The sequence below is a fragment of the Tetrao urogallus genome, assembly GCF_951394365.1.
Source record: "Tetrao urogallus genome assembly, chromosome: 6".
Classification (NCBI taxonomy): Eukaryota; Metazoa; Chordata; class Aves; order Galliformes; family Phasianidae; genus Tetrao; species Tetrao urogallus.
In genome coordinates, this window is record NC_136819.1 from 41124471 (window position 1) to 41146256 (window position 21786).

A 21786-nucleotide genomic window follows, 5' to 3' on the forward strand; every position below is an offset into this window, starting at 1 on the left:
AGTCCGTATTCAAACTGCTATCAGTTACCAAGATAGATGAGCTTGATTCTCATTCTGCATAAACTATAATAGACAGTCTGAATTCTCATTTCAGCTCAATTTAGAGTATGAAATAAGGAATATTCATCTTAGCCAAAGTCCTGACATTAGCTTGTTATAATGCTTTGGATTATTTGATTTTCTGCTCCTCTCATCCCAGCTGTATCAAGATCACCCAACTCTTTGATCTAATCATAAAACGCTTTATGTAAGTTCTACAGGTTATTGTAATTGAGAATTTTATATAAAGTGGAATAAAATCAAATTATTTTTCAAGCCACTGCAGTAATAAAGTAATATCAAGAAAAAGCATCTTTTACAGACTACTCACTCATTAGAAAGTGTTCCACTTCTTGGAAAAGAAGTTTCACTACCTCAGTTTCTCAGATTTTCATCTCTAGCCTGTCCTTTCACTTCTACCATTGCACAAAGTCTGCCTGTAGTCCCTGCTACTGGTTGCACCACTGTGTATAGCAGTGGGTCCCTTATACATTAGTTTTGCCACCAGACTACAAATAGATCTGTGGATTAAAAAAAAACCAAAACAAACAGATTATCGTCCACAACCACATCCTTAACAAACAATTTAAAAAAAGAAAACAAAACACCACGACAAACCTGATCCTCAAGTCCATACTGACACCTTCTGTACTGTCTCATGTTTTCCCAATATTTTGGTCAGTAAGCATGTAATTCCCAGAAGAAAGCAAAAGCAGTGGAAGGATGTAATAAGAAACTCTGTTTTTATGGTATTTCTGGAAAAACATTATTCATTCCTTCTAGGACTTCTAATAGTCCTGTGATGAGAACATCAGTTTCTCAAGAACACAACTCTTCTCTGCTTGGAGTTATAATTTTTTCTTTTCCTGTATTTCAGCTTTTGAATTGCAGAAACCAAGCATAACTCCAAAATGAAGTATTAACGCTTATAGCAAATTTTAGAGAGGAAGATGAGCCAAATTCCTTTAGAGTTTGTATAAAACCCAGACAGAATTCACCCTACAGATTTTCTTTCTAAACTGAAGACATTTTATAAAAGAAACTATTTTCTTTTTTGTGTGTGCGTTTGTTTTAACTGAGACTCTTAGAAATACCACTGAAGCATTAAATATAGTTTTGTAAATGTAAGCATTTGTGTAACTTTATTCTATAGAAAAAACAATAAATCATTATTTGAATTGATACAAGAAAGTATCAAATTTGGAAAGAGAAATAACCTTTCTTCCTCAAAGTAAATTCAGTAAATTCTTCTCTTGCCAAAGTACCAAATGGCGAATTCACAAATACTTGAAGATTACAAAGCTAGTTCTAGAAAGACAGTTTTTCAGTTTTGTGAGAGTACCACTAATAGCAGGGAGGATAAAAATAACAGTATGATAATGCAGCTAAGTATTCAAAGAAGCTTTCTGAGAACTAGATGAAGCAGTGTGTATATCTCAAGAGAAATACTGTAACTTCTGTGGAAAGAAAAATATCTCATGGTGAAAAATCCAGATGTCAGATAGCTCAGACAATAACTTGAAGTTTTTTTCTCATCTTTGCTTTTGGCAAGATCCTCAACACAGATGATAATGTCTATAATGTAAATGTCTTTCAACTTGGAAAGACACTATAGTTCTGGGAGAGGTCATTTAAGAAAACAAATCCTCAGATGAACAGCTAAGCTAATTGGTTTACTACTTTGTTTCCATAAGTGTTTTTAAAATTCCTTCCTAGAAAATAAAATCAAGAAGATGACTTGATGAACAGTCTTACACCCACAGAGTGGCTCCTGACTGAGAAGGATTCAATCTGAATTAAAAAAAAAAAAAAAAAAGGGAGGAAGTGATCAACATGGAGGACATGTTTTTCCCTTCTTGATTGACCATCGTTTCTTTCCTAAGCAAATGACTTTGATAAGTGTTTATTTGGCCGAATTAAAACATTTTCAATTTGTCTGCCTTGTCAGATTCTAATCTGAAAGGTTCCTCCAGCCCATCTACACAACACAGCAGGATGTTTATCAGGAAGGAAAAGAGGACAGTATCTCTACGTCCTTTCCCTGTATGAATCTACTATACAGCTCTGCTCTCATTCTCTCACCTAAGTAGTGTCCCCAGCTAGCACTAGTTGTACCTTATTACATGCACGTGTGTACATCATTACCAAGCCATTAAATTATATGGAAATATATAATTCCTGGTGAACAACAAAATGCCTTGTAGAATTGCACCATTTTTTTTTTCCATCCAAAGGCCTCCTAATGTTTTGTTGGCTTTACGAATGTTCAGCAGCAAAATGCTCAATTATTTCTATATGATAAACTGAAAAACTGTACTATGATATAATAGATATAGAACATTTGGTATATAACCCACTGAAAGGAAAGAAGGCTCTGGTCCTCTTTATTGTTTTATCTTTTCATTTTTCCATTTAATCTCTTTTGGCCCAAATGACCATGCAGTATCACCTAACTTATGCCCAAAGGGAAGGCACACATCCAGCTGTTAAAGGACATTGATACCCTGCAAACTGTTTATGATAGAAACAGTGTCCCACAAGTAGAAAGATTTGAAGGTGTGGCAGATCTATTGAAAAGAAAGCTGGATAAAATTACTATGTTAAAAAATACATCTGAGCAAAAGCCCGGATTTTTAAATCACTGACTACTTGTCTATTTCCTCTTGATACTAACTAGCTTGGAACAAATCTAAATAATCTAAATAAAGATTCTGTCACTAATGCCAAACTTCATCTGAAGTGATTATTCTTATTTCACAAAGAACACAGTGTAAGTGTGCAAATATTACATAAGCTGGACAGAAACCTATAAACTTGTTCATTAAATACTTCTGCTCTTTCACTGCATTTGTGAAGAGTTTCAGGTTTGCTACATGCTATGAAAGCTGGCTTCTGCAAGCTTTCCTGTTTATCACAGCTCTGTTAATGGTGGAGAATCACATGTTACTGCTGCAGACATCAGTCTAAATTATTCTAACGATTTTGCTGAACAAGACTACAGCAAAAAAGTACCATGGAATTTATTTATAAAATTCTGCAGCTCGAAGAACCACAGCTGTCTTGCCAATGAGAAGTTAATGTTTATTTGCACAGAGAACGTCCCTGAGAGGATAACAGTTATTACCTCCATATGCTTCCCGTGTAGCTTTACTACCAACCAGTATTGGTAGCATTTAGGGGGTACTTGGAAATACTCTCTACCAACCTGCAGGACATTTTCCTTCCATGAGATTCAGAACAGATTTTGGAGACAGAAGAAGAGGCAATTGTCTCTTCTCAAGTTAGGGCAATGAGGGGCAGAAAGCCCCAAACCCTTTGAGCACAAACATCCAGCAGGCTGGAAGGTACAACAGCTACAAAAGTGATGCCTCCTATTTTATTATGCTGGCCAATAATCTGGTTCTCCATTTTGCTGAACTGTCAGTTAAGAAGTAATGTTTTTAACTTCATGATTTACAGCACAACTAAGAGGTATTTCAGAACAATAATCACCAGCTACGTAACTTGCAGGCACAAAGTACAGTCACTGACCTTTTCTTGCTGTGGTTCCCTTTCTTGTTCCTACTCCTCCTGCTTAAAAGGCTTCTCAGATTATGTTGAATGGATTCATCATTGTATTTTCACCATGTTTTGTCACATCCTATTAAGACATCTGTCTCATAGGCTATGTATTACATAGGCTATGTAATTAGGTGATTTAACCTAGTGTAGTTCTGTCCCAAATCTGCAGTAATTCTAATACAAAATACTGAAGAGCTTGTACCCAGCAGTGGGTTAATGACTATTTAAATATGATTCCCGTTGCTTGGCTAACTGCTGCAAATTCATCACAAGTCCCAAAATAAGTTTAATCATTAAAAGAAGTTTAATTATCTGAAATTTCAAAGACATTATGCCATAGAGATTCCAGTACTATTTAAAACACAACTAATTTCATCTATGCTCAATTAATTTAGCTCTATGAATCTCTAATCTTTATGAGAATCGCAAGTTTTCATTTGTAAGCCATTGTGCAGACACTATACTGAAGAAGAAATAGAAGCAAATTCTGTCTAGCTGTGATAGGCTGAGACTGCAGCAGACCTAATACTGCAAGCAAGTTGTCAAAAAGAACTGTCTTCCATACTCCATCCTAAGGGACTCTAGAAGTCAGCATAGTTTTTGCAAACTTTATTGATGTTTTGACATTTTCTTATTATTCTACACCTATAGAAAAACTTATCTGTGGGAGGTAAAACTACCATATTTCAGGCATTAGTTCCTACTGTGCTTCCTTGCTTTCAATTATTTGCCCTGTGTCTCCTTCACTGATGCTGACTCTTGCAACTGGAGAGGGAAAAGAACATCTTCCCAGCAATTGAGCCTGACCTAACTATGAGGTGTACAGGTACCAGATTAAAGCCCAGTGGAACAGTGGTAGTTGTAGCTGGAAGTTTCACTGCAACCAGCTACGTATGTTACTAATTGAGGGCCTTTTTTATTGCACTTGTTTTCCTTTCCTCTTTGTCTTTACTCAATTGAAGAAATTAATTGAGCCTGGAATTCAATCAATTCAAGTGACAGAGTCCTTTCACTATGCCTTGAATAAAGAAAATGCTCAAGATAACAAAATGAATTTACAACTTAGAATATCACTGCATGATTTAATTTAAAAATATTCACTATTTAATTTGCATTATATTTACTGAGTAGTTAAACATTTCAGATGTGGTATGAAATAACTGAAACAGTATTTCAGCAACTCAAAACCTACATAGGTAGCTCCCCTTTTCCTTGTACAGATGTCTGCTATGTTACCTGCTCTCAGCTATCTCTGTAGCTTTGTACAAGTTTCATTCACATCCTGCAGCCTGTAGGTAATCAGAATGGACCTGTCTAGCCTTGAAACAAAATCAAATCTGTAACATACCTAGTGCACAAAACTGGTATATTAGGTATTTACAGCAGATGTATCTATAGTTAGAAAACGTATTTTCCAAAATACTGTTCAGGTTTTAGTCTGAAAACACTTAGAATTTGTACACTGTTAGAAAGAATTACAGGGAAAAATGAAATCAGTGTCTATCTGGAAATCACCTAAACAATGTTGCAAAGATAACTCATATCATTTTGAAATAAAAGTGCCTGTGTGCCTGAGGCCACAGCAAGCAAGACAGGTGGAGTCTCCAATCAATACATTTATCACTTCAACAGCAAATTCCAAATTAGACATAGATCATAGGACCAGTGATAAAGGCTTTGCTGAATTCTTTTCCTCATCTACCAGGCATGTGACTCAATCACAGAATCAGGTTGCTCATGGAGGACCTGCCTTTCATGGACCCAGGCTGGCTAAGCCTGATCCCCTGGTTGTCCCGCACACGCTGTGTGAGCTCCCTTAAGATAATCTGCAAGTCACAGAAGAGTTAGTCAGTGTTTTGAGGAAATTGATAGAGCTTCCTGTCAGGTAGGAATCATGTAATGACCTTTTAAAGTTTGGGGCTAGTTTCTCAAACTGGGGTTCATGCGAAATGTTCTGAGAAACTGTGTGAAACACTTAAATATTAATCCTGATCTTAAAGATATATTGGTATTTCCTTGAACAAGGTACCAGATCAATTTCTTCCTACAGCAGAATAAAGAAGTAGCTAAAAATACTAACTATAAGCATTTACATTAACAATAAGAGTATTTACTAATGTAGATTTTTATTAACTTAAACTTTTGGGATTCATTAGAGGATGAACCTCAAGGGGAAAGACAAAGGTGGTAGAAGGGTCTAACACTTTCAAGAAATAAAATAAATAGTGTACACTGTTTTTCTGCCTTGGTGCATGAACTGAATTTATTTCAAGCCAGCATCTAACTTCCCTGAATGTTTTTCCTTGTTTTCCATTGTTCTCTGTCTCCTTAAGCAAAAATCACACAGACAACTGCATTTAAAGAAGTGCTCTCCAAAAGATTTAAAAACTTTATATAAAATTGCATATGACTATTGGCTATCTCAAACTAGATAGCAAAAATAAAGTATTTTAAAATTTTAACTTTCAAGGGAGAACAAAACTTTTCTAGAGATAATAGGACACATTATGTACTCCACAAAAAAGCATTACTTATCCCTTGAAAGCAGTTTCCTTTGTGTTTTGTTTGTTTGTTTTTAAAGTAAAGAAGGCTACCTTAAAGACAGAAAGTAGAGTTATTCTCTTATATGTGAAACGATGGCAGGGAATGGTCCCAAAAATTTTTACAGAAAGAGAGGCTTTAACATTTAAATCCTTCTGAGAGACACAGATCTAGAAAACACATTAATTTCCTTTAGCTCAGTTCATGTGTTTCCATTAGCTGACCAGAAGGTGGTACATTAAGACTAATGTAACTTGAAGTCTTTAAGATTTTTGCAAGATTTGGGAAAGACATGATACCTATTCAAAGAGCTCACAGTATACATGTGGCATAAGGTTATTGGTGTATAACTGGGAATCATGTGAGCCAAGTTGTGATCAGATCTCAGGTAAGTGGTGGAGAAAACATTTTGGGAAAAAAAGAAAAAAAAAAAAAAAGCTTGTTTTTTCATAGAAGTTATTTCCATTAGACCAACAGTACACTCATAAAGCAAACATCTTAGTAACTAAGTATACATGCATGATTCATAAACTACCACAAAGCAACTTCATATCCACCCTTGAAGACACAGCATAGATACGACACATATTTTTACCACCATGTCATCTAACTTCACTCTCAGCAAGGTGTGCTCTGTTCAGAGGATACTGAGACTATGACTACACACCTGCCTTAGCCATTATTACCACCACTGGAATACTTAAGCTCCCAATTTGGCTAATATGTATGAGAAGGCATAGAACAGAGCTGGGAAATATAAAGCCAAACCTGTTCCAGCAGACAGGTCAGTATGAGAATGTCAAGTTATCTGGATAAGAATGAATTCCTCTATGCCATCTTTCATCCAAAAGGAGTAAAAAAGAAATGAGAACAGAGGAAGAGATACTCATTACATTTTGTAAAAGCAGTTCATATCAAAGCATGTTAGCTATGATAAGTGACGACAGTTTGCCTCTGAATGTACTTTGGACTTTTCATCTATCCAGAGGTCTACTTCCCTCTCTGAGTTTAACTTCAGCAGCACATGAGAATATACGTCAGCAGTACAACTGCTGTTGAGATGAGATGGTAGAGCTCACACAGAGATACTCCGACAAATTAAAGAAAGGGAAATGTTACTAGTAGCTCAAGTACATTAGTTCTTGGGATAATGTTTCAGGAAGTTTGTGGCATTTGGTAAGCTGAACAAATCTAAAGCCAGCACTAAAATTGCAAAGGCAGTCCCACTCCATTTCGGAGGAGTCAACAGCAGCATGCTCTCTTTTCTAAAGAGCAGCTACATAAGTATTTCATATGTAGACAATAAGGTATGTCAATCTGTCATAGTTTAATAAGCAATATGTGATGGACTAGAAACAAGCCGCAGACATTTGCAAACCTTCTTTGGTTTCATTCTCAATGCTTGAGATAGTAACATGTGGGATAAGCTTGACATTTGCAGTGGCAGTCTTCAAGCAGAAATTTGGCAGATAATGAATCCTCCCAGAGCTTGGGGTCCCACTAAGCCACATAACCTCTGACTGCAAAGCAACACATTGTGCTCTTATTCATAGAGTCTAAAAAGCAGCTGTACTATTGTAAAAGCATAGGTGGCTGCCTCTGTTAAATAAACACAAGAAATGTTTCCATACACATAGGAAAACTGTAGTCAAGAGTCTACTATGTGCATTGGATATCTGAAACAGTTTTACCAGTTTAGAAACTGTACTGGTAGCAGCTGCACAAAGTAACACCAGTTGAGGACAATTTGGTTGTCAGTGTGAAATAGCTGCCTGATCTCTGATTTCTAGCTGGGCAGTTTCTGCATCACTGAAGCCAACAGCATCCCAACAATCTGCCCCAGCTTGTACTGATTCTGTACCAAAAAAGGTCACAGGATGTCAAATACGTGGCTGCTCAATTCACTAGTTACAAAAACGAACAGTGCTGTTTATATCTGCATGTAATTTTGGAGGAGGCAGGATAAGGTAAATCAGGGAGAAAAGGGACGTGTTTTGCCTAATGACTGGTATAAAAAGATGTAAAAGTAAAACTTAGAGTGAAATACAAAGATTTAAATCTCTTTACTGCAGGGGAAAAAATAAAGGGAAAAAGAAGAGAAAACAGACATTTGTATTTTACATCTTCACATTGTATAATTGCCCAACTCTTCTGGCTCCCCCCAGTGCTTAAAAATAGTAGCACTAACTTCCTGATTCCTGCCCCCAAGGCATTTCCCAGGATCAAGTTTTATATCATATCAAGTCAGCAGCTCAAATTCTGTCTGCCAGATTTGTCTGCATATCTCAAGTTATCTGGGCAAGAGGTAAACCCATATTTATACACCACTGTTACCCTGAGCAATACCAAAATGATTTACAAGATACGCCATTTCTGTTCCTTACAAAAGAAATAAAGAACAACAAAACACAAAGACATGTTTCTAATTTCTGATGCAAGTCTCCACGTAAACTTAAACTTCAGCTGCATGTTTTAACAGTTTAGTTACCTGATTAACTGTGAAGACAGACTTGTTCCATAAATGGTGGTCCCATTAAGCAGCATGACTGCTGGCTGCAGAGCAACGCACTCTGGTCTCATCCATATCCATAGACAACACAGCTGAAGCTGTGTCTAAGAGCTGAAGTTATCAGTGCTCCACTTCTTCCTGAAGCTGATGCTAGCATTTCTTCCCCTTGTAACTTGTTATGTAAACATTTTTTGTTTCGTTTTGTTTTGAAGTGCAGGGAAAGACACGTAACTGAGGGTAGCCAGTTCTGCCAGTCCTTCCTGACTGAGAGCTCCAGGCTGCAGTGAAGCATTATGAATTAACAAGTGAGGTTCTCAATGCTAAGGTGAAAGGTGCTATAACAAAGTCATATGTAGGTAAATATATATGTGCATTTAATTCATAGAGGGATTTTTGACACTTAACAGAAAAGACTGAAGGAGTCTAGCTGGAAATATCGACATAGGTGTTACTGAGGATGAATCTATCAGAGTCACACCTCTATCCTCAACCAGTGATGACAACTACAGGTGCTTGAGAAGCAGCATGTTGCAAAGGATACGATATAGTAATGGACTGCAAAAGGCCTAAGTGTTAATCTGAACAATATGACTGTCCAAGTGACATTCAAGTAAGAAATCTATGTCCTGTGTTCTGCAAGTTTTCTCTCTGTAGTTAAGTAAAAATACTGGTATAATGGAAAGTGTTAATAGCTATTGTCAGTGTTGATGAATAGATCATAAATCACATTCAAGTTTGTGAGCTTTCTAGGCATCTTGCAGGATAAATGAAATATGCAAGACAGTTCTTTTAGGGAATGAAATAACTGGAAACAGTAGAAGGTGTGGTCCTTGGCTGAGTAAAATTTAACTCGTGCTTGCCAAGACATTTCTTTATGCACTGGCTGCTTGCAAGTATGAGAGCAAAGAGAAAGGTGAAGAAACTGCAGTAAATATATAGCTATGAAATCAAAGACTGGATGCTTAAGTATAGGACTGTCTGTGAACTGAAAGGAGAAATGCCAGGAATTTGCTTCCTACTTTTTTCTTCCTCTAGGCTGAGAAGCAGAGCACTATCCACAGTATTTACAAGAAAGAAGCATTCCACCAAAAATATGGGAGGTAAGCCAAAACAGCCACTATTACCAACCAGCAATACTCTGTCTCCTGAGATCTCAGCACGACAGTACTACTATTTTGAAAGTGGAAGAGTATATGCACAGTTCCGTCTGCCAAGATTGACCTAGTATTAACTGGGGAAAAACTGATCCTAGTTAGAAAGAATATCTTCTATTGGGTTTTGATGCTGATAGTTTGGAAACTATCATATGAATTAGTGATTTAAAATATAGTCATTTTTAAATGCATCTGCCTTGAAAAATGTTGGAATGCTAAAAATTATTATCTGGGAGAGATGTTATTATACAGAAACATAATACTTAAAACATCCCTATAATTATGTTAGAAAAAAACCCACCACACTATTCCATGTCTCATTTTGCTTCAAGTAGGCAGCAAGGAGTAGGACAAAGAAAGACCAGAGACACTGAGATGAAGTGGTAAAAGGGTGGGAGAAATTTGGATAAGGAGATTTGGGAGCTTTTGCAAGTCTGTGAGGTGAGCATGGGACTGCTCCTCATCCTGTGGCTGTAAGGGTATAAAGACATGTTACATGCTCTTCTAAACTGTGCTACTGAAAGACCTAAATATTTGCTGAGGGACAAATTGGGAAGACTAATATATGGCCTACAGGGCTTGATCCCAAAGAAGAAAAGTTTCCATTGAAAATATAGAGAAAAACCTTTAGGCTTCCAAACAGCACAGAGATTTTGCTCTATCTCAAAGATGCTGCAGTGCACTTTTTATCAGTGCAAGCTTATTTCAGACAAAAACCCCAGCTTCACTTTTAGAATTTTTATTAAGTTCTGGCTGAAGTAGTTGCAGGGCTGGCAAAGTGCTGCATAGCTCATTTTCACCTCTTGAGGTGTGTTTTGGATACATGCTGAGCAAAAATTTTTAATGGTGACAGGATAAAAGAAGAAATATTCCCATTTGTAATAACCTAGCATTATCCTCCTACAAAGTGACTCCTCTCAGTTTTTGTCCATCCATAAAAACTACAGTGGTGTCAGAAGGGCTGTCATGGAAACTGTTTTCAACAGCATGGCTGCATCAGCAACCACAGCTCACAGTAGCCCTGCCAGACCAACTCCACAACCACACTGAGACAATAGCAGCCAACTGCTGAAACAATTGTAGCAAATCCAGCTTCACACAGGCATGACAGAAGGATTCCCCAGAACGATAGAAGACACAGAAAATTTGTCAGTGTGCTCATCTAAATGAATGTCAGTTAACTGTTCTTGCTATCAGGAAGGACTCCGTTTTTGAGTCCTATTATCATTATGCAATACCATCAGCCTTTCAGCTCCAACCCCAAGGCAACTGATGAGAGTTGATGACTCTGGGGCTACTGTGAGGGAAAGGATGTTTTTATGATGTACTGTTGAGACTGGTGAGGCCATTCCCCTCATTCACACTCATCTATTCCAGGTCTGTGACTCCTTTAGCACAGCCTTTTCTTTCAGGCCAGGCTCCCACCATAAAGCCCCAGCTGTTGCAGCTATTCACAATTACAGGAAATGAAGAGAACCAAATACTGGGCTGTTATCTTTTTTTATGTCATCTGAAGTCATGTTTTCCCCTTTTGCCTGTGTGTATAGAGCCACCACAGAACACAGGATTACTTAGGGTCAGTCCATAGAGGTAGCCAAAGAAGTTAAGCAACAAACCTTTCCCAGAAGAGAAATGTCTGGGCCTTGCTGCTAAATGAAAGCATCTGACCAAAAGAGAAACATGCATGCAGAAAAGAAAGAAATGACCCATAACGCTACTGCCCTGCTCTGTGGTGAGAAGTGAAAAGCAAACCCAAGCTTCCTTTTTCTTTGCATTAATTTTAACTTTACATTTCTTCCCTCCAGGCATCTTCCCTCCAAGCTACAGCTCTTTCCATTGGTATCACACAGACTACACAGGACACAAATTCCCTTATGCTGGTCCTACACAACTTACCAGCTGGGCTGATTTCTTTTCCTGCTGTTAGGACTCAGCTCCCACTATCACCATGCAGCCTCAGCTGTGCATCCTCTTTCTCACCCAAATGAAACTCTGCATTCTTCTGATGGGGTGCAGAGGGAAAGAAAATATGGAAGAGACCTAGTAAGCCTTCAGGATAAGGTCAGTATGAAATGGACAAGGTGATGAGAAACATTACCACCTTTATCAGGCAGTCTCTCCAAGCTTGCGTAGCTTTGGTGGCAGCTGAGAGACCGAGGGCTGAGCACAGAATGTGATTGATGGAAAGGAAAACAAAAGGGGCCCCATAGCTGCAGTGCCCTGTAAACAAAGCACAGCTTTCTGAGTCCATTTAAGATTTTGCAGGATTGCCCTGGAAGGTCTGAGATCTGCCAAAAGGAAAGAGCAGTAATCAGAGAAACGAGGAGTGTGGGATAACAAAATGGTAAGAGAACTTTGACTACTAAGCATGAAAAGAAAGGTACACTGTAAAACAAAAAGTAATTAGTAATTTATTCCTATAAAAAGATCAAATAGACATTCGAATGGCAACACTGGCAATGGACAGCAAACATTTAATAGATAATCAAAGCACCCTAAAGAAGTGTTTTATTGTACTTTGGCACTGACAGGTGCAGAAGAGGAGTTGCCTGAAAAGAGCAACACTGCTATGGATAAGAACAACTGCCTCAGTTCACTAGTGAGTTTATTTCCCAAGAAATAAACAGCACTGCCAGGGAAAATGGGATTTTTCTTCATGAAAATAGTATTGCAGAATTGTTTTAGTACAAGGAAATGAGGAATGGGGGCTTCCTTTATCCCACTGGCTTACTTAGATATGGTGGGAGTTAAGTGTCAAGACGGAGGTCACTTGGAAACATACCCTCAGCTGACTTCTCCTAGTTTAAGAAGTTTCAAAAATATATGTTCTGGGCTCAGGGAAATGGTGCAATCTCCTCAGTGTTGTACTTCCTCAGGGACTGTAGGTCACCGGTTCATGCTATGCATCCAGACCACACCAACATCAAACAGTGGAAACAAAAAAGGCACATCCTGAAGACCAGGAGATACACCTTGTGAAAGGCTCTGAATTTAACCTCTCACATGACATGGTATTTCTTAAAGGATTTGTTAAGGAACACAAGTCTGACCACTGAAAATCCTGAAGGAGAACTCTGCTCTTGTCATGGCTTAACGAAAGTATGTTTATGCATGAGACAGGGAAAGAGGTTGTGCTAGAAGGGAGCATGTTTACTTGAACCAGAATTTTAGTGCTTAGAAATGCTGAGAGCTTGGAAGATTAAATCCTGTATTTACTAACTCAGCAGTATCCTTTCCACTAAATTTCCCCATCATCTGTGCACCACAATATAAGCAGCAGCTTAGAAAACAAGGTATCTGCTTGGCAAGTGGCTAAACCTGTGGCTGAGAGCTCTGAGCTGGATACAAATGTAACTGTGTCTTCGCATCAAGGTCATCAATGACTTCGGTTGTAAGAATTGGATTCCCTTGAAACAGACCAAACACCAGCTCTTTTACCATAGAATCTGCAGCTGTCAGATGGCAGCAGCCTGACCTTGTGGGGCCACACTGCACTACATGGCCCTGTGGGCAAGCCAGACTCCCTGTAAATCTTTCTGAGGGATCAGGAAGCAATTACCAAATCCCAGCAAAACCTAATTATGTCCCTTCTCCTCCATCATGAACTATCATTTAGGAGAAGTCGGAATTATTATTCTCCTCTCTCTCCCCTACAGTTAAAACACAAACTATGGGATTTTTTTTTTCCTTTCAACTTTTAGTCCTGTTCAGTCCTCTCTTTGTGCCGGGCCTTTTGTCCTAGAGAAGGGGTAGCCTGGCTGGGAGCTGTGGGAAGACAACATCAGGCAGACAATGCTGCTGTCTGCAGAGCAGACATTGGTGAATGGCACAGCGATGGGCAGACAGAAGAATTTCGACCTGTTGCTATAGCAGCGGGGTGAGAGTGGAGGCAGTGCACCCAGGCTTGTGGCAGGGCCACCACTGCCCCAGCAGCCCACAAGCAATGCACTGAGGTTAATGAGGGGAAGAGATGTTAACCCCTGTGTGTCCTTCACCCACTAAAGGGGCAAGGCAGGATTTGGTAAGCAGGGTCTCCTCTGGATGGGGGGGTGGGGGGGGGAGGGTGATAGATGCATATTTCAAGGACTGATCTGGAGCAAGTTAGCTATCACAAAACTATTTGTGAAACACTCAGGACTAGTTGCTTGTACAGACAAGCCTCGGCACCCATTACAGAATATGAAATAGTTTGATCAAAATGATGAGCACAAAACAGATCATGAATACAGTACACATGGAACATGCACACTTGTGTGTCCAGAAATGCACAGCAGTGTCCTGGGTTGCAGTCATTTTTCAGGAAACTCTTGGATCAGGAATGCTAGATGTGGTATTGCAGCTTTAACACACAACAACCACCAAACACGTACATTTTATCTCTTCCTCCTGCACAGAGTACTACAGTGCCAGCAATTAACAAGTCATTAATGCAAGCAGCAAAGAACAAATATAAATAGCATTGATGGTATTATCCTCTGTAAATTTAGGTTAGAACAGAGCAGTTGTGTGGGCTTTAACTTTTGCCTCTCAGTATTTGCCTGTATGTATGGGCAGCTCCAGAGCATGCAGATTAACAGACTCCATACTGAAGACTCTTTGTACAAACTGAAAACTTCTGGTTGCTTTTGTGATAGTTAAGTCATTTTTAGATTATATTTGATGAAGAAAAAAAAAAAATCAATGATTATTTCCCTTATTAGGTATCATAATACCCAGATACAGAAACAGGGAAAACACTCTCCAGCAGAGACAAAGCAATTCCCTTCCCAGCCAGGAGCACCCTGACTTTTAATACAGTGAGAGGAACAAGATCTCCAGCTGCAACAGCTGTCTCCTTCAAGTTTGTAAAAGCTGTCTCCTTAGTTTGCAAACTAAGTTCATACAAGTACACTGAAGGCTGGATGTTCCCTCATCATCTTTTTGGCCTGCAAAGCAGAATGAAAGTGTCTTGAGAACAGGAGCTCACCTGAGAACTTATGAACTTCAGGTCAGGACAGAATTCCTGACAGTATTTCAGTGATTCTGCTCCGATCCCATATGGAACCTATACATGCAGAGGCAGCTGTAATGCAGACAACAAGCTCAGTACACCTGAACAGTTTCCAGCTTCTGAAAAACTTTGGAGATCAGTTTAAATCTGGGAAGAAACAAGTCCAGGTTGATTCTTTCTGCCTGCATTATTCAATTCATTTCCTAGCAACGGACAGCCTGGAAGGTGGGCTGCCATGGATGGCCATGCCAAGAACATCTCACAGTTTGGTAAAAAGCACTGACTCCTCAATGGATCAGGCTCTGTGGGCTTTGCACAACTGCAGTAGGTGAGATGCAAACCAAATGCTTGTATAATATGAGCAGCACATTCTATAAAAAGACAAAAAGGAGCCTTGCTTGCTATGCTGAGCCAGTAGGAGCCACTAATAGATAGAAATCATTAAGGTTGAAAAAGACCACTAAGATTAGCTAGTCCAATCACCAACCCATCACCACTATGCCCACTGAACCATGTCCCTCAGTGCCACATCTACATGTTTCTTGAACACATCCAGGGACAGAGACTCCACTACTTTCCTGGGCAGCCTATTCCAATAACTCACCACTCTATCCAAGAAGAATTTTTTCTTAATACCCAACCTGAGCCTCCCCTGGTACAACTTGAGGCCTTTACCTCTCATCCTATCACTTACTGCGAGGGAGAAGAAGTTGATCCCCAAGTCACCACAGCCTCCTTTCAGGTAGCTGTAGAAAGCAATGTCTCCTCTGAGCCTCCTCCTTTCCATACTAAACAACCCCATTCCCTCAGCCATTCTTCATGAGACCTGTGATCCAGACTTTGCAAATCTCATTCACTCTTCTCTGCAAATGTGTTTCATTCAATGGTGTATTCAACACTTAGGGATAATGCAGATGGATTTCACTCACGTAAGGATGGTCAGAGCTAAGTAGGGCAACTTTATGCGAAGGAGGACACATGTGAAAGTAGTGATTCTGAAAAAAGATTTGGATCATTATCACCTCTGGTGCGACCATAAGTCTAAAAGAACTGATGAAATATTTGGATTTAGAAACAGAAACACGAAGCAGGAGGGAAAATAATTCACTTTGTCCACACGGTTCCTGGAGAAACACTATAAGCCAGTCTTTCATGCAGAATACAAGGATGCAGAAAAACTGAGGAGGGCTCAGAAAAGATCCAAAAGAACTATAAAGGAATAAAAATCCTATCACACAGGAGAAGATAAAAGCTCAAAGGAGATTTGGGAACAGACAGTCTGTAAGCACCTACACAGGAAATTATGACAGAAACTCACTTTGATCTGATAACTGATATGGATAGTTGGAAGGCAACATGGAGAAACTGAGATTAGAAATCATAAGCAGATTTTTAACAGCAAAAGCAACTAACCATTCAACTGACTTACCAAAAACTCTGTGAAGTTTCTAAATCACCAGAGTACTGTAGGCAGGTTAGGAGTTGTTCTAAAGAGTTATTCTACTTCTCATGGGAACTCAACCAGAGACGCACTACAGTTTGCGATATGCAGCAGCTTCTGCAACGCGATCACTTTAATGATTTTTGACCTTTTAATCTGTGAAATGGCAAGTTAATTTCTAAACAGCTGTTCTCATGACTGTGCATGGGAAAAATAATGGCAACAGTTGTTTAGGTACGGGCAGTTCCATCTCACTCCCCTTGTGCTTAGAAATTTAGGAATAGCTGGATGAATATTAGTGCTGCTCCGTTACAGAAAAATACTGATGTAACTAGGTTATTTGTTTGAAATTGACTGGAAAGTAAAAGTTTCAAAGTAAACCAGGACATTATTCAGGAGGCTCATGATAACCATATCTGTGAGCATGTCCTCACACAACCTGATCTCAGAATGCTCAGACACCCAAGCTCTTACACATAATGATACTGCAGTACAAGTACTGTTCAGGAATAAAATAATAAGAAAAAAAGAACTGCATCAAATTATCTTTTCATATAGATCACAGAACATTTAGCTGAACTTTCCTTTTTGCATCTCTGAACTCATTTCCAAATGTAAGCTTGTTTATCATTCCAGCTGCTTTTTCCTGCATACACGAGGCTAATGCATTTCTTGTGTTTTCAACAATTTGGAACACTGAAGTCCCCTAACAATGCAGCACTTGACTAATCTGAATTGCTTGCTCACCCACTGAAATTCTATACAGAGCAGCTCAAAGCTGTTAATCTTGCAGCAAAACCTGCTTCCAAACGTTTCAAACCTTCCCTTTTTTGAACATCAGTAGATACAGATTTTCTATTATCCCTTCAAGAATATTTGGAGAAAATTAATATAGCCCTTTTTCTACGCTTCAGATTATCTTCTAATGCCACGGAGTAGCTTTTATCAACAAGGAAACATCCTGCTTTTCCTCCGCCTGATCAGAAGAGAAATAACCTCTCACAAAAGTTCATGAACCAAACAGCCCTCCTCCTCCATATCCTCCCATGCAGCACTATGAGCACAGCACGTTGCATGCTGATTGAGCTGCATGCATGTAACTTACAGCTCCTTTTCAATCACTTGTTCCTGGAGGACCAAAAGTCAGTCCCCTGCCTTATCCTACCAGTTTCACAGCACCAAAGTTCCGAGGGAAACAAAACTTTCCCAAGTCAGCAACACTGCTACAGGTTCCCTAAGACTCCATCGGCGGAGATTTCTTTCTTCCAATCCTCCCCATCCGTAGTTCCGTCACCGTCCTTCCGCCAACCCACCCACCATCCAGTCACGAACTGCCCCTGCTCTTACCATACCTTTCTTCTTAAATTGATACACTCCCCTCCTGCTGATGGAAAAAAAAAAAAAGAAAAAAAAAAGCCCCAAAAAACCACCACCACCACCACCACCAAAAAAAAAAACACAACAAAAAGAAAACAACAACAACAACAAAAATCCAGATTGCTCCAATGAATGTGTTCTCCCCTAACTGCGTTTACCCAGGGATCAGATAACTTCAGCTCCGCAGTGCCAGCCCCGGCGCGTCACCCGGCCGGCTGCCCGCTGCAGGAGCCGAGCAGGGAGGTATGCACTCGGCGTGCTGCGGCAGGACCCGCGGCTCCCCGCCTGCCAATCAGCCCGGCCTGCCTGTGTGGGCAGGGCAGAGATGGAAAAATGTGCAGGTTACTTCCAGATCTGCCGCACCCACAAAAGCAGGAGGTGGAGAAAGCAACAGGCTGAATGGGTGAGAAACTTCATGTGAAGCCCTGCCAAAGAAACTAAGCTTTCCCCCCTCCCCCCCTTCCTTTTACAGAAAAGCTGACTTTTGGTTTTGTAAAAAAAGAAAACAAAAAACCTCCAAACATTTCAGCTCATCACCTGCAAGAAACCTAGAAACCTGGTAGCCTGCTCCCTGTGTCAGCAGCTGAATCACTTTCTCCAGTAAATCCTTCAGATTCCAGCTGGTTTTAGGGCTTGAATTTTCTTTTTTGCTCTCAGGTGAACTGTTTTGGATTTATTCCAGATTGGGTAAAATACAGAGACAACATTTAAATGGCAAGCACTTAAATTTTAAAGACGATCTATTTCAGTTTCTACTTTTGTACCTTCTACACCCCTTTCAAACTAAAGGACAGAAATTAAGAAGATGTTTCTGATCATTAAAAGCAATATATAAAGTCTTACAGAGGGAATGTGTAAGACATGAAAATACTGTTTTGAAGACCAAGAATAGATTTATGGCAGAGATAACAGGATGTATCAGTTTGTGATAGCACAGGATTAGACTTCATAATCCAGGAAGTTTACTTCAGTTCTTGCCATAAAAGCCAAAATAAAGATGAAAATATAACCCATACACCAAACAGCCTGATTTATCAAAACAGAATGCCCCATCTGCCAAATACCCTACTAGATCTTACCAACCCTCAGAAGATAGCCTTCATCATGCCTATCATTACTCTTCTCTCTGTGCCAATCAGTTTTCAGTTGTATGTTTAAACATCAGAGACAAGCTGTCAGTGCCCATGGGGAACAGCCAGCATCCTCTCTCCATTGTGACATTTTAGGCTTACTCAGGTTTCTCCCATTTTCCCTTAATGGTTGTTGTGGAGAAGTAGAATTTATGTGGCATTTTGACACACTGAGGAAAATATTATTTGAAGGCAATGTTATCTGGATAATTTGGAAATCATGGCAGAAATCTGGCTTACCAATAAATTACTGATTTGACATTCCAACACTTAAATAAATCAGTATAGAAATCATTTTAAATACACTGAATTCACTGAAGAAAGTAAATGGCTTTACAGTTTGAGTGATGGAGCATGACAGTGAGTGGAATCAACAAGTTACGATTTAGAGATTTTGGTGTAACAATGAGCCTAATTAAATGATGAAAGGGGGACTAGATGCTGGAATGACTGATATGAACAGGTACTGTGGGGACAAGTGTTTTGTCTTCCAGCTTGGAAAGGCATAGAAGAGCATGCAGTAAAACTTCTAGATGCCAACCTGCAGAAAAGACATGACCACTGTAATGACAGGATGCACTGGTGCTGGTCTGTGAGAGGGAAGTCAGGAAGTCAGTGGTTAGATGCCCCTCTCTGGGAAGAAATGAAGAATGGCCACAAAAAGTGCCTCCTTTTGCCAGCTTCTCCATCTAGGTCTTAGCAAATTTGATCCTGAAATTAGGTAATTAATGGCAGAGTTGGATCATTTTCTAATGACCCTAAGTCTGCCAACCATGAAGCCACTCCTTACGCAACAGCATTGCTGCTCACTCTTCTCCTACACCTTGCAATAGCTTTATACAGCAGACAGGGCTTTCTCTATCAGTACAAAAAAGGCATCTTTTGTTTCAGAGGCTAAAAACTCCCTGGCCTATAGCAAGTTGAGGCTAAGGCAGAACGAGATGGAGAAATTAGCCCAAGGACAAATTGCTTAAATAAAAACTTGAAAAGGTGCGGAGCTTAAACAAACGCCACATCTAGAAAGAGTGAAAACACGAACCTGCTCTCATGACTTTCCAAGTGAACAGTGATCCTTTTCTCACGTTATCCTTTCTCCTTTCAGCCAAGTGAAACCATTCTGTAGATAATTTTGTCTGCTGATCTGTCTTTGTGCAAAACAGGAAAGTAAGACAAGCAGGGAGATGAAGTCATCTTCTCCTAGATGCTCTCCTTTGTTTCTTGTTCCCAATTAAATCCATAATTAATCTGGCAACTAGGACTGGGCACTGCATGAGGTGCTGGTACATTATGGACATAATGAAGTAAACTTGATCCTCAGGAAACAGAGGTTCTTCCCTCACATGGTATTAGTCCTTGACTTGTTGTCTGATAAAAAATTTTAAGATATGCAGTGACCTCAAAGTAGGTCATAATCAGATTTGTGGAAAGAAATTTCTTCTTTCCAAAAAAACCTCATGGCTTAAAAAGTTGTTGTTACCTCCAAGGTGAACACCTTGAAGACAGCCTTTGTGAAAAATCAGAATTCAGTCTAGAGTATCTGTTAGGCTGGTGGCTAGGGGATTCTGTTTGGTTGTAGGAAACCCAGGTCCAACTCTACTCTTGTTCACCCAAGACAGAAGTTTGAGTTTCACGTCCTTCATTCTAGAGAAGGACTCTACACCCCATGCTATTGCCAGCTCAACTTCAGCCTTTCAAAAATTCCCAGTGAACCATGAGGGAAGTTCTGGCAAAGCCAATATAACCACAGAATTTTTCCAACTGTTCTCGCAGAAAAATTGAAAACAGCTAATCAGTATTGGATATTGAGTCCAGTCCACCCCTCTGTGACAATACATGATTTCCCATTTGACATTTTTCAGTTTGTCAGATGTTATCATATATAAATAACCAGTGATGGGGCCTGCTTGTTAGCCTAATTGCATGAGCAAATCTCTGGACTCCACAAGCTCTCCTGGCTACCCATGATTACCAGGTCCATTTTTCATCACTGCTCATCAGGTTTTATTCATATTCTTCCTTACAAAAGATGAAACCCGGATCAAAGTCTGTTTCAACTCACTTTCCTGACACATTTGAAATATAGAAAACAGACAAAGTTTTGCCCTTAAACAGTATCTTGTCTCTGCTGACCTGTGTTCATCCTGCAGCAGCTGAGAGAACAAATCAAATCTAGTCTGCACAACTCAGCTGAACACAATCCCATGTCAGCTGCATTTGGCTTGGATTTATAACTTCTCTTGCAACCAACAGGAGCCATCCCAGGGCCCTTTTCTTGGGAGAAAAAATGGCAAAATTAAAGCCCAGTGGCCCAAAATGCATTTCTGGAGTACTGTCCCGGCAGGATGGAAGAGGTGGTTCAGATCAAAATATATTCAAATAATTAAAAAAAAAAAAAAAAAAAAAAAAAAACCCACATCAAAACATAGGAGAAATAAAGCTATAAGTAATGGAGGGTATCAAGATACAAAGGGAGGAAAGATTAACCAAAAGCCAGATAACCTCAGCTATGTAATAGATGGCGCAATGCAGGCACTCATTAAAGCAAAATATGGCTTCTCATAACTGTAAAAATGAATAGCTGAACCCACTAATATCAGATGAGTCTCTGCTTGCTACTTGTTTCCACATGGTTGAACTCGTGTTTTGCCAGTAAGCCCTTAAGGTCTGTGGAAAAAAGAAAATGTCTGAAAATATCTTTTCCTCACAAACTCTTCGGATGACACCTAAATATAAAATTACTTACCTGGTGCTGCAAAGCAGCCTGTGATTCACACCAAAGATGATTGAATTTGTGTGTGTAAGTTATAGGAAGATGAGCCGGAAACCAAAGATTTTATTTGTATCATGCATGCATTATCTGCATAAATGCATATACACACATATACAGACACCTAAGTAGAAACATATCACCATGCATACTGCTACATGTATATACTGTATAGTTATATGCATATACATACATATATGCTTGAACAAAGAGGGAGCACCCTGTTTTTCCTGTTGTGTGCTAGCTCTGTATTGTGACTTTAAGGCACAGAAAAGGC

The 21786-nt window shown here is 39.4% G+C and overlaps 1 protein-coding gene across 1 annotated transcript in view; it reads right to left on the minus strand.

The window, feature by feature from the left end:
* The window catches only part of STON2 (stonin 2), a gene marked incomplete at both ends in the record, with an annotated part of 51559 nt that overhangs the window by 8624 nt on the left and 21149 nt on the right, over positions 1-21786 (minus strand). The gene's annotated exons all lie outside the window — the stretch shown is intronic.